Below are 13183 nucleotides of genomic sequence, written 5' to 3' on the forward strand. Positions count from 1 at the left end.
ACTTAAACCAGATCTCAAACACAGAAGAAATAATATAACGTGAGAAAGAATTAGATGCCCCTTGGTTTATCACATCCAAATGAAAGATCATGAAGATGAGGTGAAAAGAAGAGGCTGGATGTGGAGCCTATGGCAAAAAAACAAAAGCCACTTCATGAAGTTCAAACTTCATCTGTACCTTGAAAATGATTTGGCATGTGTATTGAATCAAAAATACGTGGACAGCAAAGCATGGAGCGATGTACTTTAGCTGTCCAACATGGGGGAATGAAAAAGAAAAAAAAAAAAAAAAGAAAAAGGGGAAAAGGAAAAAAAAAAAAGGAAGAAAGAAATCCTAAGAATGGTTGAGAAAAGGCCCCAACAAAAATGATGCCTCGAAGACTGGAGTTTCATGGCAGAAGGCCAGTCATGTCAGAGTAAGAAAAGACTGAAGATGGACTACACTTACAACAGAATGAAGCCCAACAGATGGAAGGCGTATCAAGGGCCGCCAACGACGAAGACGGATTGACGGACTGGTAGCCTTTGCAGGACCTACATGATTACGTTTGGCCCAGGAGAGGGATGCAGAGTGACACAATGGTGAAGCCTTCGTTCTGCTGTGGCTAACCTGAGGCTGCGATGAGGATGGTGGTGAAGACAGCGAGGACGATGACGACTACATAAACATTAGAAAAGAACATACTTAGCCCACTTAAACTTGCAGTAACATACCTAAAAAGGCAACCGCAAAGAGGGTGACTATTCATTATGCTGTCCTTTAACTCACCAAATCTACACAGATAACACTCAGAACACCTCGAATTTGAGTGAGAGGACAAAAGAGCAATGAAAATAAGCAAAGACAAGGTCCAAATCTGAAGTTTATCACCAGATAAGCTAGAGGTTATTCACACCCAGTGAACTTCATAATGTGCACACTGACTCATTCAAGAGACAGACTGTTGGAGAGTGAGGAGTGAGAGGATTTAATTACCACCTCATGGAAGAAATAGCTGAGAACAGAGTGATCAGTTTTGTCTACAGCTACAAAAAAATGGTGTTTTGGATAAGTCAGGTTGTGCTCCTCTGGGATTTAAAATTAACCAAGTAACTACTATAACAGAACCCATAGCTTCTTCTACTGTTCCATGTCTAACATAAAAGGAAAGCAAAGGAAAAGGGAAGCTTACCGTGATGAGGTATGCAACTTCCTAAGTTTTTCACCTATTCTTCTAAAATAGCAGGCCAGTGGCAGTACTGCCATTAACACTCAGGATCCCTTTAGTATCCGTGGAAGCAGTAGGACTATGTTAAACCATTCAAATTGTTACTATTAGAAGAAAGACCACAGAAGTATTAAAAATGACTCTCAGCTGCAACTGACAAAGTTACAGTAAATATATTAAGACCAGAAAGGACCATTGTGATGATTTAGTTTTGATCTTCTGTCCCACACAGGCCACAGGACCAATCAAGTTCAAGTTTTGCTTGGATCAGAACGTATTTGCAAAGCAATACCAAACTTCTAAGCTTAACAATTTTTATTTTTTTTTTTACTATTAAAATAAATCAGAACAAGTCAAGTTTTCAGTCAATCCTGCCTATATCTACTGAGGCAGTGAGTAATGTTTTCAGTTTACTAAATACTTCGTGAAGTATTCATAAGTGCTTCATGAAAAGGCCACCTTTCTACTCCCACTTATTGATGATATGAACATGGAACAACAGATTACATTAGTTTATCTGGCCACGATGTTAAATTGGGGCTCACCTTCAGCTTATCATCCACCATTACTTTTCACTCTCAGTTCATATAAAACCCCCCAATGTCATCTTCAGTCTTTCAGAGATTCCTTCACCTTCTGCCAGGAAATGAAGTTTATATTTTGTGCTAATTACATAGCTTTTATTTGGCCTTGGAAAAATAATCTTTTGTCCGAAGAGCAATACAGATTGTCCTGCACTGATGTCTTGTGCTTTACAATCTCTTGATTTTTTAACAGAACAGGTCTTAGAAGCAAACCCTGTGGAGGCCCACTAGCAAATAAAACTTAGTCATCAATAATAACCCACTTATCAGCACTGAAACTTGCCAGCTGCTTGTGGATCCATTAAAGATTTGTAAGCAGAATAGAAATTGCATTTCCTTAAGGTATGTCCCACATAATGCACTGTAGTAGACTTCAAAAACCAAGTGTCAGATAGCTCCTCTGAAAGGTTTATTTTCATTCTTTTTAATCAATGCCTAAGTGCCAATCTCAACCGTTTACTTTCTTTGTATTATTTTTCAAGCAATTAATCTTCTTTCCCATTCAATACTTTTTTTTCTTTTCCTATCAAGAGTGGAATTTGTTCTTTCTGCTCCCTTATTGCTATGGAACAAAGAGAGGGGACTTCTTCACGGAGAGCAAGCATCAAGTAGAGTAGAAACCAAAGAGCTCAGAGATAAGCCTGCAGTGTTAGCAATTCTTATAACCTGCCAAAAGAATAGTTTTCCACAGTTTTGTCAGGTGGTGGGTTTTCATGGGTTTTTTTTTCCCCAGTTAATTTCTGATTTTCAAACATTCTGGCACACCTCTAAATCTCAACAACTCCACTCAAAAGAAGACAAAACTAAAAAACCTCCAGCCCAAAAACATAACTATATGAAGAAAGAAGAATTTAGCAATGACAATACTAACTCGTACTGACTAACAAGTCAGAGAAGCTTAGAATGAGTTTCATGGCTACTGTAGTTTATCTGTACTAAAAAAATTCTTCCTTGAAGAACTGATTTAAAATGAGACATTTCACATGTAGATAACGTATCAGATGGCTTTAAAAACAATTAATTCTCAGCTTGCCTAAGAAAATTGCAAGACCACTGATAAAACACTGCTCCTAGATGTCCTCACAGTCCTCAGGTCTCCTTATGTAGGGAGAAGCCTCTAAGATTAGAACCTGCTGTGGGGCAGAAATTTAAGAGCTTTGCTGACTAGACAGTTCATGATAAAAGGCAAGACACACTACATTATGTTTTACAATTTTATAAGTTGCTGCTATCAAAGCAGACAAGATCATTAATCTTCCTGGAATCTGCAATATAGCAACTGTTTACCTAGAAATAGTTACAAAAAATCAATCTGAAAAAGCCAGAGTAGGAGCTTACTCTGGCTTTGATGCAGTCCATTAACTGGAAGCTGTTAAACTCATACTTTTGCTCCGGAAAAAAACCCCAAAACTATATTTTAACACTCCTAAAGTAATAACTATACAACCATTAGCAAGACTTCAAACAATACCAAATTTAAGATTCAACAGCACAGGGATGGATGGCCAGAATAGTGATTTTTTTGATAAAGCCTTTCTCACTTTTGTTTCCATTTTAATCACGATTCTTCACTTTTACTATTCTTGATGATTGCACAGATTTATTTGTTTTCTGGCTAATATTGCTAAAATAATGAGAATATATTAAAACCACCCCTTGCCTGAATGTAATGAGACAAGAAAAGACCAAGTTCTCAAAACCTAATTTCTAATCTAGAAATGTTAAGTTGCAGTATAAGGCAACTAGTATTTTAGTATTTCTAGGTCAGTATTTGTCCTCATTTTGAATTCCATTCCTTGAGTCTTTTTATCCTTTATTTCCTGCGCTAGTGGGTCCCCTGGTGAGATCAGCTGAGACAAAGAGAAACTTTCTCCCCACTGAAAATATACTTGAGCATTTTTGAGGGTGAAATTCTGACAGTATACAGGAACTCTGGAAAAGCAAAGTTAATGCTGAATTATGTCTAATTAACAAGGGTGTAATAGCAAAAATTTCCATGCACTGCTTTAGCAACAAGCACAAATTAAGCTGTGTCAACTGAATTTGTTTGCAACTGAATGTTTAAAAAATAGAATTACATGTCAATATTAGTATGAAATTAATGTTAAATATACATCTCCAAATAAAGGATACAAAATCATACCTTTCAAATTTAATTTTAAATTTGGAAGACAAATTACAACTTGAGACACTATTCAAACAAGACTTATTAACAGCTAGAAACTGCAAAGGAGAGAATTAGACTAACTTAACAAGGTGAAGAGATCACAGGAACATATTTCTGTGCTGAAAATTGCAGCAGGTCAAATATCTGAAATGGTAAAACAAAAAGCCTGAAATAGAGTTGAACGTTATTGTCATATAAACCAGTAAGTACATTAAGCTAATGGTTTGTAATGCAAAAAAATACATTATAAACAAGTTAAAAGCTTCATGGAATAGGTCCAAAAAAGTGTTCAGGGAATTACCATCTGCCTCAATCCAAAACTTATTCCTACACATAGCTGTTACTAAAACCTAGAGCAATTTAAGGGCAAAAGGAAGCACCTATAAAGTTTGTCAGGCACTAAGACCTATGCTTTTGCATATCCCTAAAAGCACAGAAGTTTGCTAGCACTGAGTAGGTCACAACTTGGCTCATGCCCAAACCAGTCAGGTTCTGGAAACAGTGACCTCCCTGATCATCTTGTTTGGGGAACCCAATCCAGCCAAATGCCTCAGTCTAACACACTGAAGACCTGATAGGACAACAAAGCTCCACCTGGTATTGCATGACCATTTCTTTCTACGAAGAAAGATTTATTACTGATTAACCTGCTAGTGGTTACAAAAATTCATCTGTCTGGAAGCTCAGGGCATCCTTTCAGTAGAAAAGTTCAAGCCTGTGACACCTTCTCTAAGGAGGCCTCCCTGTCTGTCAGCTGGAAAAATACGCTGGGACTAAGGCTGTCTCCTTTCCTCCGCTTTGAGGTTGTGTCATTGCGTAGAAGGAAATGCTGGAACAGAGACGAAACCAGTTTTAACTACATACCAACATCACTGGAAGCTTGGGAAACAGAAGGAGATACAATACTTATAGTCTTGGTCTTTGTTTCATGTACCCAGCCCCTGATCAGAGGCCCTGCCACATGTTCTGCATCTGCTCAGTTGAGTCAGTCCCTGAGCGTGCAATGACTCCTCCCAACAGACTGTTTGTGGCCTCCTTACACAGTCTCTGTACAATAAGCCCCGCAGTAGAGATGGGGGGAGGTTGAGGTGACGATAAAAAGCGCAACTTTTGCAGCCAAAGGGGCAACAGAAGAGTTCCTATAGCTTTAAGATTAGATTCAGAGAGGATGTACTTAATAATTTTTCCCCAACCACGTTCTGAGGCTTTGTTTTCCTTAAGCAATTGCTCCTTATTAAATTAAACTCAGTATTTTAAAGGGTCATTATTCTTAGTGGGCTTTTTACCTGCAAATTAAATCTCTTCATCACATGGTCTGAAAAAAACCCTCTTCCTCCTCCTTCCTTCAAAAGTGTTTTAAGTCTTTCACCAGCATTTCTAGCGTGTTTTGGTGGTGAAATCTTGAGAGACATTAAGTCAGACAGAGGAGAGAAGCCTGACGAAGGAAGTATTCCACGGAGGCAGACGCTGCTTCACGAACTCATCTCCAACAGGACACCACAGAGTTCACATGAACGGGAGGCTTTATGATTTCAACTGCAAGAGAAGCCTTGTTCCTAACTAGAACTTCATTATGAAACCAGGACTACAGGTTTTAAACTGAGTTGGGCTACATCTCCTAGCTGATCAACTTCTGCACCAGTAAGTTTAATTAGTACTTCTGCAGCTGGTAGAAAGAAAATCTTTACAGTACACTTCATGACAGTTTGATCATTCTTAAGAATGGATATTATTGTATTACTTTGCTAGATATGTAAGTAAAGACAGAGCCTAAAGATGAGAAAAACATTGAGATCAGAGCACCCAAAAAAATCTTTCCAAAATTAATGATAATTTGTCTCCTTCTGAAGACCTAAATTTATGTTCTATGGCCTATGTTAGGCAAAAGTCAAGCTAGATTATCACAATGGTGGCTTCTGTGATCAAAGACAAAGGGAATTAAAAAAAAGAGAATTCCAAAGGTTAGGGAGCTCTGCAAAACCTAATTTAACTTGATCTTTTTTTTTCGAAGAGTATTTCCTCCACAAGATTTTATTTCTTAAATTGAACAGCATTGTTGCACACTCAAGTACTGTATTTTTAGAGTGCTTCCTTGAGCAAAGTCGGCTGAAGCACTGTCAATTCTCTAAGTAGTTACAGCCTGCTGTTTAGCTTCAGCCATACTGGTAAAATCTTGTCAGTCTTAAGGACTATAATTTCTTAGAAATTTTTTTTCCCCAAAAAAATTAGCCATTGGATAAAGGAAAGAAACAAACAAACAAATTTAAAAAGTGCCTCAAATAATTTTCTCTTCTGCCTGAGGGAAAGAGGTTGAGCGAGAACTCAATCGTCACCTGTCATGATCAGCCTGCTAGAAAGCCAGTGAGAAAACACATGGCCAGGCCCTGCTGCTTACCACAGGGCAAGAACAGCACTGGAAGTGTTATGGATTGGAAAAAAGCAAGAAAACGCCCAAAGAAATACAAAACAAAACAGAACTTATGGCAGTTGGTTGGTAGATGTTGGATGCAAAACCGTAGAAGCAGTTTGTTATTTTCACTTGTTATTTATTTCTTATTTACTCATTAATTAAATTCATGGGCTGCTTGATGGGTGCGAATATCCTCTATAGTTATGCTTCATCCTGTTCATCCTTTGCACAGATTTTATGGTTAAGCACAAGACCCAGAATAACAACTCAGAGCAATGCTGTATTAATACAATATTAGTTATTTGCTCAATAGAGTATAGAAATCAGATTGATGCATGTTCCAAACACTGACACATTAAATAGCAGGGCAGTGCAATTAGTCCAAAATATTTCACATTAGTCTAGTAATCTGATTTATTTTTATTTTTTTTTACACTTTATACTGCATAGGCTGGAAAAGAGAAAAAAACCCTACCTAACATTTTTAGGCAACATCATTGCCTTTTACAGAAGAGTTTACATGCTTGTTCTGTAGTCCTAAGCTAAACAAAAATCATCTTAGAAGCAGTTATATAATTGACTTTATGTTCTCCTGAGATGCAAATGTTTCTTTACAAGACTGTGGATTATTCAGAAGAAGCACTGAGGAATAGGGGCTATTTAAGAAAAGAAAAAAAAAATTAAAATAATCCCACCATATGTTCTTGGCAGGAGCAAAAGGGAAGCTCCTTTATGTTTCTTCTCTAACAATAAATTGTAATGCCCCAGGGAGCCAGAGATCTTTGAAAGTTCAAGTTTTATAGCAGTTGAAAACATAGTGCATTGACTCTACTTAGTTCTTGCCAATGTTAACGACTGTTACTGTGATCAAAGTCGTACTTGGCGCATTCCAAGCAAGATTACAGTTCTCAAGGCACACTAGACAAGTTTACAGACTACAGTTTGCAGTTATGGTTTGAGTTAAGGAAGAAATCAAGCTGTGTAGCTTTTTTAGTGGCTGCCAACTTCAATCCATGTTAAAAATATTCCTGATCATACTTGTGAACAAAATGTGTATCTAAGTCTACATTCTGATCTGTGTAAGTATTCCAGGTTTTTGTGACTATCCGAACTAGTTCTTGTGACTTATATACCAATGGAGTCAAAAACCAATTTTCAAAGGCTAATTTTTCCACCATCAGTATTTTTATAAGGGTCTAATGAGGTGCAAGAATGTTGTTTTCATTTGCATTGGCAGATCAGATGCAGCACCTCAGTCTGCTCAGTTCTGAGCCTCATTTAGCCCAACATCAATTTCTAGTAGCCAAAGCAGCCAGTCGTAAATGGACATATGAAGCGTACCAAAAAACCCCAACCAAACAACAAACAGGGCAAGTTACAGAACCAAAAGGCAGTATTTTCTGTGTTCCCAGAAATAAAGTCGATATATTTTATATTCCAGTTCTGTTTCCTTCTCTCTTTCATAATAACTAGTAACTCCAACACTGTAAGTTAAACTTCATTTAAGGAAGAGGACAGAAAAAAATGGGAGTGTGAGAGGTCCTGATTTTGTCCTACTAATTTGGGAAATGAACGAAATCAAAAGCTCTTATTATTCTCTAACCAATACCTAACACAGGTATTTCCAGTGGCCATTTCACCTGCATTTATTTGTTTGATTGAAGCATTACTTTAAGCTATGCTGTAGTAACATTTAAAGAAGCAAACTTCTCAAAGACCACAGATCACATTCTGCTAAGCAGTAATGCACAAACCACACTAAAACTCCCCCGTCCAAAAGCATTTCAACCCCAAGCACAGAAGTGGTTCCATATGCCGCAAGTACCACAGGACATCATAAAACGTTCAGTCTATCATTTGAGCTTCATCACAAGAAAAAGTGATACAGAAAGCCATGTGTCAGCAGTTAGTGATCCCTCAATGTTGCACAAACAGTCTGCCAATTACTTAACACCACAAGTATTTCAGTATTTGCTGTCCACAGCAGCAAAAGCTGATCTAAGCCTAGTCTATTAAGTCTTCTCTTCCCAGGAGTGTGCTTCTAACCTCTGGGCCAGCATTAGCTCCTACAAGGCTACAGGGATGAGTTATTTCAGGAAGCTGTTTGGGAAGCTGATGGAAGACAAGAGATACTGTAGGTAATCTGCAAATCCAGAATGATTTAAGCAGCCACAAACACACAGAGCTGGCTAAAACTTCAGATGCTATCACCAGAACAGTCTTTGAGCAGGAGTTAAGCATGTCAAAGCCTTTAGAAATGCAGAAATTGAATACAGATTATTCTCTAGATCTAATTCCTTGACTAAAGGCCAATTAATCTTTTTTGAAGTACTTTATATGGTATAGCTTGCCATTTTCCTTACTGTGGAATTGAGCTGTAGTGAAGCTTTGCTGCAATTGAGTGGATATGGATGTTGGTAATAAGACAGCAGAACAAAAATATCTTGCTACTCACATTATTATATTCTAATATTAAAAAGGTCATTTACTTCAAGAATCAGTGCAGATAGCATTTTCTACCTCTAATAACTTCCTTCAAGCTACCATAGCATGTCACTATTTAATTAAGTTAAACAATTTGTACTGGTTTATTTCTATAACTAATGCACCTCCTCATTTTCCTCTTTTCCTACCCTCTCAGAAAACTACACAGTAACTCTATATTACTAATGAGTAGGTAGGGTTCAAAATACACTTTTCCCCCAAGTTCAAATTCAAAAGCTCTATTTGCTCTGCAAGGGGCTGTAGACCTGGAAATCTGTCTCATGTAATGACATGTTTTCCTGTTTTAAAAAAATTCTCCCCTCGGATTTTTTCATCTTTTATTTGAAAATAGTGACTGGTTTGAAAGAAAGCAACCTAAGACAGTAATACAAAAAAGTTAGATACGAACCCCAAACCTGATTGGTGCTATTAGCTGCTACTTTTTCTCCCTCAGATTTGGCCCTAACTTCTTCATGAATGATCACTGTATATTAAACTGCTAATGTGGGTGCTCTATCATCCACAAACTGTCTTGCCTTTAAAATATTTTAGAGGTTTGGGGTTTTTTTTTAATTATAAGAGGGTACTAGAAATGTTAAAATGTGTGGTACTACAGGGCTTCAGCAGATCATGAAGGGGGCACAGGAAAAAAAGAAATAAAAACCCCCAAAACAAACAAAACCTTACTCATTAGAAATCAACAATATAAGGACCGGCTTAAAAGTGTGTGTGGTTCTGCAGGGAAGCAGGTTGTATATTCCACATCTTCAGACATTCTAGATATTATAAACAACATTGTATGTTCAGCAGAAGACTCATGAAATAAAAAAAAAGAGGATCTTGAGTAGCTAGCAACTGTTCTAGTCTCAGCAGTAGCTGCCTTTCAGGAGCCATCGCTTAGAAAGAAGAGCAAGATGAATCCATGTAGCTGTATCATCAGGACCTAGATCCTCTTTTTTAGCAGCTTTGTGTATGAAATGCCTGTCACTTGCGAAAGCAAAAGCTTCAGCATCATAAAGTTTAACAGAAAGACTGTTACAAGAGTCTTTCTAACTTTACTTGCCTTCATCGTGGTACTAGAGCATGGGACCACACCAACGTTGAAATCCCTGAAACCAAGGCCATGCTTCTGCTGGGGAACTATTCCCTGGTCTTACTCCTCACTAACAAGGTAATTTTAAACAGATCTACCTTTAAAACAAAAAAAAACCCCACATAGAAATACCCATAGGACTGCTTTATCTATTTATTTGCTCTACTGTAGCAAGTGACTCATGGAGCCAGACTCCAGCAGTCTTAGCACAGAATTTGAACCAAACGCGGTCCAAAATCTGCCCTGAAGGATAAGCCCAAGTTTACAGTCCTTTTAAATTTACAAGCCTGAAACGAAACAGCAAAATGAAAACTGCTCAACTGCTCTTAAAATTAAACCTCTTTGAAAGAACAAAGCTTCTTCTCTATTTTAAAATACAATATTAAGTCATTTAACAAAAATTCAGTAAACTTTGTTAACCGCCCCCCCATTTTAATACAAAAACCCTCCCCAGAATACTGAGTTCTAATCCAGTCTACAGCTAGACTGTAAAAGTGTTGAATGCAATACCAAAAGCTATAGAAACCAGCTTGGAATACAGCCTTTTTTTTTCCCTTTTTTTTTTTTTTATTTGCCTAGGTTAATCACCTCTATCAAACCTGGGAAGGCTGTTAAAGCACTCATCATGGCACAATACTCCATGATGCTCTGCTTCAATCCATCTGCTCAGCAATTCATCTTCATGCTTCATCTAAACACATTACACGTTAATGATAAATCCCAGAAGTAAACTGACCACCATAATTCTTCTCTTCCAGCAATCACTAGCTGGAATGCAGAATCTAGCAGCCCACTAATATTAAAGTTATACAACTAATATCTTGTCACATACTTTTCTTTTTCCTCAAATACAAGTTTTCTTAAAAACATAAGCAAATGAAATAATTTTATTACAGATTATTCTGAATAGAAACACATCTTACCCACTGGACAAGATGAAATATATATACAGATATTAAAAAGATAGCATTACTTTATTGCTGCTAATCTTTTATTTTTAGAGAGACTTCCTTTATTTCAAGGTTTGAAATACCCACATACACAGAGCAGATACACAAGCAGATTGCAATAATCTAGCATATTGTAGCATATTGTAATAATCAAGCATATTGTAATAATAATAATAATGTAGCATATTGTAATAATCAAGTAGCCACTGAGATGGCAAGACTGAAGGAGTGATCAACAAATGAAGGCTTCGTTTAGGAGGAGTAAAAGGTTTAATCCTCAAGGACCTGAGAAATCTGGGCCCAGAAAAAAAAAACAAAACAAAACCAACAAACCAGAAGAAAACCTGTCTGTATGCTTTGCTATTTTTAAACCTTCCACATCTCAGGATTCCAGAAAATTATACTGTTATCTCACAATACTGACTATGGTGTGGCGGTGTATTTTGCACTGGGGGAGGCAAAGAACACCATCTGAAAGCAGTTACATAGTTCCTTAACCAAATCAGCAAGGCCAACTGCCATACCTCCCAGTTTCAAAAACTATTCTGTGTAACAGACACAGTTGAGCTTGAAGAATCTGAGTGGACAGCAGTATGCAATGCCTACCTACCTACAGGATAAAAGTACCCACAGAGGAGGCTGTCCTTGAGAAGCACACAAGCCAAGTTAATCACCCTAAAATAGGCCTGCATATTTTCTTAATGTTTAGTTCTGCAGGCCACCTGGAAAGGCCTTTTTCCTTGCTAAACTACAGCACTTACTGTCATTAAAATACTACATAAGACACTTATATTCAAAGGAATTATTTCTATGCAAAAGGCCCTTGCTCTTCTAGGGAGAGGAAAAACAAAAGCCCAACAGAGATGTAGGAAAGCCAACCTGTTCCTTCCCAGTGCTCTGAAGTTTAAATTCTCAGGAAAAGTAACAACACTAGACATGCAGGAGGAATGGGATTCTTTTCTCTCTTGTTCCAAAGATGCTAGAGATTATTAATTTAACATGCAGGACAAGTCAATGTCCTTGTGTGACCTGCAGATGACTTCAGCGTGTTCGCTAGCACGCTACTCATCGGTGCCTTCACTGCTACATGAAGGGGTACACAGCAACATTTGAAACGTACTATTGGAAGGAAAAAGATGAGGAGATTAACTCACTCCAACCTTCAATTGCAGTTCTCAGCATATTCACATTTCAGATTTTGTTTTGCTTAGAAAGAATTGTACTTTAAAGTAAAGCAATCCCTCTGTACAGATGAAAGGCGAGGCCTTACTGCCAACTTAACGACTCTATAGCTGGGCAGGATCTTCAGGCAATTAGATTTTTCCAGTATGGTAACTTGTTTATTTCTTCCCTCTCTGGTTGACTGATCAGCACTATTCAGAAAAATGGGCCTAGGACATGAATTCAGCCATTGTATTAGTTCAACTTCAGAAACAAAAGCACAGAAAAAAGTCACTTTACTAGCCTAAGGAGTGTCCATATTGAATTACTTCCAGATTCAGATATTCAGTTATGCAAAATGGAGTAATAAATATTTGGCAAGGAAACTACCTATTCAGTATTTGTGTTTATACATGGTTGTTAAGACAATCTTGTAGATCTTTTATTATGAAAAAACCTCTTCATCTTCGCACACAATTTTTAATCTTTTGTATTGTGGTTATCTTGATCAGGAAACAAATTCATTTGTGGAATTTCAAGAAGTTAATGGTCACCTATTAGGAGATTCTTGTCATCATTCAGATGCTTGCTGAATCCTCACAAAGACTATCAAGACATATATAGTCCTTGCATTTGTATTCCATAACTTCTGACAGAAGAATGCACAGACAAACCACTCCCTGGATGAATGTCACAGTGTGTAACACAACAACTGAAGAAGTTTCTCTCTTTCACAAGAACCTTAGCAAAAGATGAAGTCCTCAGCTAGGTATGGGATTAACCTCGACTGCCTCCCTCTTACTGAGCTTGCCATGAAGACCTAGAGAAGGACACTCACTTGTAAAATAAGAGATGATAATTCTCTTTTTGGAGTCTCACTTTGAAGAGGAAAAGAAAGCTGAAGTTGTTTTGTTTCTTCTTGTTTAACTTAGAGAAAGGGATGAGAAGAAAGAGCGTTGGCATTTTTAAAATAAATAAAAAAATAACACAAAGGACATTGTGTATCTACAACAGAAATGGTTAAAACAGTTCTCTTTAGCTGCAGCTAAATGTGAATGAGTAAGCAGAGGTTCCCAGATGGTGGGGTGAGGGGGAAACAGAAAAGACTGCTTTGCTTTCTCCTGCA

At 37.5% G+C, this 13183-nt stretch overlaps 1 protein-coding gene across 1 annotated transcript in view; it reads right to left on the minus strand.

The window, feature by feature from the left end:
- The window catches only part of UCHL3 (ubiquitin C-terminal hydrolase L3), a 43067-nt gene that overhangs the window by 12122 nt on the left and 17762 nt on the right, over window positions 1-13183 (minus strand). The window lies entirely within an intron of this gene.

This window comes from Gallinula chloropus, assembly GCF_964237585.1.
Source record: "Gallinula chloropus genome assembly, chromosome: 1".
Lineage (NCBI taxonomy): Eukaryota > Metazoa > Chordata > Aves > Gruiformes > Rallidae > Gallinula > Gallinula chloropus.